A 4,169-nucleotide genomic window follows, 5' to 3' on the forward strand; every position below is an offset into this window, starting at 1 on the left:
GAAATTGGTATTAGTACAATGAAATTAACTACACTAGAATTGATACAGGCAATTTAACAATTTTTGCTTGCAACTCTTGTTTGGAGAATGTCTTTTTATATAATTCTACAACATATGTATAGATTCATGTATATATCTATATATTATAATGTATGAATTCATATAATCCCTGCCACATTCAAAATACAGAATTGGTCCTTTGGTACAAAGAAGCTCCCTCATATGATCACTTTGTAGTGACATATACTCCTTCCTACTTCTCTAACCCATGGCAACAACTGATCTGTTATCTATCTCTATGTTTTGTCGTCTCAAACATGTTATATAAGTAGAATCATACTGTATATAACTATTTATTTTGAAATAATTACATATTCACAGGAAATTGCAAAGATAGTACAGAGTTTTCATGTAACCTTCACCCAGTTTCCCCCGATGGTAATAACTTACATAACTATAGTATTTTGATAAAACGTATTTGTTTAGATCCATGTCATTATATCACATGTGTACATTTATGTGACTACCACTGCAATCAAAATTCAGTACTATTTCCTAATGCTACCCCTTAATAGTGGTGCCAGCTCACTTTGCCCAACCATGCCTAATACCGAGCAACAACTATTTTTTCTCCATTGCTATAATTTTATCATTTTGAGAATGCTGTGAAAATGGAATCATAAAGTATGTGACCTTTTGAAATTGATTTTTTTTCACTCAGTCAGCGTGGCCTTGAGATCATACAAATTGTTACATATGTAAGTAGCTTTTTCCTTTTTATTCCATTGCATAAATGTCCTATAGTTTGTTTAAACGTTCACCTATTATAGGACATTTTGGTTGTTTCCAGTTTTCAGCCATTACAAAGCTGCTATGACCAATTGTGTGGGGTTTTTTTGTGCACATAAAATTTCATTTTCTAGGATAAATATCCAGTTGTTCAATTTCTAGTTTATATGGTAGTGCATGTTTGGTTTTTTTTAGCTTTCCAACCATTTTTCAGAGTCACTGTGCCATTTTATGTTGTGTTGACAGAAATAATCAATAATCCAATCTGTAATAGGAATATAAAAGAGTTTTATATGAGCCAAACTGAAAGCTATAGGCCAGGAGACACAGATTCAAGAAGCACTGGAATATTGTTCTACTGGACTACAAAATAGGGAAGACTTATAAAGGCAAAAAACACAAAATTACACAAGTTGTTTGTCAAGAATTTTAATTGGAGCTGGTAAGAAGTCAGAGTGCTTATTAGGTAAGGATTGGTTGGGGTGTGAAATGGTTGCACAGTTAGAAGGGGAGACCTTGAGACCATAAGATTGCAGCTGGCAGCTGCTACCAGATACTGTTTTGAAAATGGCTGGTGGTGTCCTTAAGTCTGATACAGTCCAGAAAGTTTAGGTTCTCAGTGATGCAGGAATATGTCTGCATCTATATCCACAGTGACCACCCACCTCCATTTTGAATGCCTGAACCAGGGAAGGGTATAGCTCAAGTGGTAGAGTGCATGCTTAGCATGCATAAGGTCCTAGGTTCTATCCCCAGTACCTCCTCTAAAAATAGATTAAGTCTAATTACCTCCCCCCACAACCACCAAAATAAAATAATTAAATTATACAATAATAAATAAGTAAAATTTAAAAAAAAGAACAAGATGAATGCCTGAAACACAGTCACTCCATTTTGATTTTTAAGTGCATTCTTTTCTTTAATACTTAAAGCAGATGTACAATGTATGTTTGATAGGCCACAAGCAGGCTGCTCTAATTAGCATTAGTTTAAATGATATCATCATGTATAAGCCAGAATAACTTAAGTGAAAATTTCTTTCATCAGTTCCCACCAGCAATCTATGAGTGATCCAGTGTCTGGATCATTGCCAACATTTGATATTATTATTATTTATTTTAATTTTAGCTGTTCTGGTAAGTATGTAGTGATATCTCATCATGGTCCTTAATTCGTATTTCCCTGAAGTCTAGTGAAGTTGAACTTGTTTTCATGTACTTTTTTGCTATGTGTACGTCCTTTTCAGGGAAATCTGCTTTCATGTCTGTATAAGAAAAAACTCAGTTTTCAACCTTCCTGTGTAGGGAAAAACTCAGTTCTTTCCTACTATGTGTGTTTTTCTCCTGTGTGTCTCCTTTATTACTCATACAGAACACTCACACTTTCTAACACTTCCGGTCACCAAATGTTTGGAGGTTTTTTCCCCCTGCAACAAGTAATTCTCTGAAACACCAGTTGAGTGTCCTACAATTTAACTCAATTCTATCACTGTCTACCCGGAAAGAGCATCAGATCCCACAGGTTAGGGACTCATTCCCACAGGAGTGCCTGTGCCCTGCCCCCCTCAACTTCAGATGCCAGTTGCAAGCCCAGGTTGTCATTTCTGCTTCTGACTAACCAATACTAGATCAGAGATTCCAAAGACTCCTTCCTTGGGTTTGATTAATTTGCTAGAAAGGCTCCCAGAACTCAAGGAAACACTTACTTAACATTTACCCATTTATTAAAGGATATGATACAGGATACAGATGAACAACTAGATGAAGAGATACATAGGGTGAGGTCTGGGAGGTCCTGAGCATAGGAGTTTCTGTCCCCATGGAGTTGGGGTGCATCACCCTCCCAGTGCGGATGTGTTCTCCATCCTGGAAGCTCCCCAAACCCGATACAGTTGGGATTTTATGAAGATTTTCTCATGTAGGCAAGATCAATTATCAACTCCATTTCCAGCCCCTCTCCCTCTCTGGAGAATGAGGGGTGGGGCTGAAACTTCTAAGTTTCAAATCATGACTTTGTCTTCCTGGTGACCAGCTGCCATCCAGGAGCCATCCGGGAGGCCATCCAGAGTCACCTCAATAGAAAAAAAGCTGCTCCTAGTGCTCTTATTACTTAGGAATTTACAAGGGTTTTAGGTACTCTGTGTCAGAAAGTATTAGAACAAGAGATGTTTCTAGTATTCTTATTACTTAGGAAATTACAAGTTTTAGGAACTCTGTGCCAAAAACTGGGAACAGAGAACAATATACATGCATGTATATATATATATGTATGTATATATTGTGTATATATATAACTTCATAATGCCTTGTGTCAATTTTCTAATTAGTTTCCTTTTTTAAATGTTGAGTTTTCAGAGGTCTTTTGATATTCTATATATGAATCTTGTACATATGTGATTTGGCAAATACTTTCTGTGGCTTGTATTTTCATTCTCTAGAGAAGATTTTTCATGGATAATTTTTTTTAATTTGATGAAATCTAATTTATCAATCTTTTCTTTTATGGATTGTGTTTTTGGTATAATGTCTAAAATCAGTATATCCCCAAAATTTTCTCCTACATTTTCTTTTAAAAGTTTTATACCTGTATGTTTTATATTTAAATCTATGTAACATTTGAATTTGTTTGTATAAGATGGGAGGTTTAAGTCAAAATTCATTTTTACCCCATGGATGTTCAATTGCTCCAGCATTTAGTTTTTGTAAAATCTGTCCTTCCTCCATTTATCACTTTTGCTACTTTGTTGAAAATCAATTGTCCATACTTACATGGGGGATATTTCCTTGGTCTCTATTCTGATCTATTCATCTGTATGTCCATCTAGCCACCAATGTTACAGAGTCTTGCTTCCTGCAAATATTTGATAGATCTTGAAATCTGATAAAGAGATTCTTCCCATTTTTACTCTTTTTTTTCAAAAATTATTTTAGCTTTTCTAGATCCTTTCCATATTAATTTTTATGTAAGATTAACTATACATATAAAAAATCTTGCTGAATTTTTTATAGGAATTGTGTTAAACTTGTTTATCAATTTAACAAAAATTGAGATTATTACTACATTGAGTCTTTTAATCAATGAACATATTATATCTCTCCATTTATTTAGATATTCTTTTATCTCTTTCAGTAATTTTTTGTTCTTTTCTGTATATGGTGCCTAAAAATATTTTGTTCAATTTACACTTACGTATTTCAGAGTTAGGTTTTTTCTGAGCAATTGTCCGTGGTATTGCATTTATAGTTTCTATGTGTTCACTATTAGTGTATAGAAATACAGTTGATTTTTTCATATTGCTGTTATAGTTTGCAAACTTGCTGCTGTATTAGATCTAAGAGTTGTAGATTTCTTGGGATTTTTTAATATAGAAGTATAGTTGG

The sequence above is a fragment of the Camelus bactrianus genome, chromosome X (genome assembly GCF_048773025.1).
Source record: "Camelus bactrianus isolate YW-2024 breed Bactrian camel chromosome X, ASM4877302v1, whole genome shotgun sequence".
NCBI classification, from domain to species: domain Eukaryota; kingdom Metazoa; phylum Chordata; class Mammalia; order Artiodactyla; family Camelidae; genus Camelus; species Camelus bactrianus.